We start from the raw sequence: 325 nt of genomic DNA on the forward strand, positions 1-325 counted from the left end.
CCGCCCGCCCCTCCCCCGCCGCAGCCAGCGGTGTCCAGCAGCTGCTCCGCAATCCCCCCGGCATCCCGCCAGCACTGCCGGATGGGGAAGGCCAGAGCTCGGGGCGAACGCAGCTGCAGAGCTCTGCGTGCTATAAAAAGCAGCGTGGGAAATTCAGGCCCTGGGCTTAAGAGCTGGAGAACGACACAGGGATACGGGGAGAGACTCCGGGGGTGCAGAGCCTGGATCCCTGCTGTGCAGATGGGAAAAGCAGGGCTCTGGGTTGCTGCTGCGATCCCAGCTGAGCGCAACCTCCTGCCCAGCACGGGCTGGAGAAGCAGCTTCG

Source organism: Mesitornis unicolor, unplaced genomic scaffold, assembly GCF_000695765.1.
Source record: "Mesitornis unicolor isolate BGI_N332 unplaced genomic scaffold, ASM69576v1 scaffold28099, whole genome shotgun sequence".
Classification (NCBI taxonomy): domain Eukaryota; kingdom Metazoa; phylum Chordata; class Aves; order Mesitornithiformes; family Mesitornithidae; genus Mesitornis; species Mesitornis unicolor.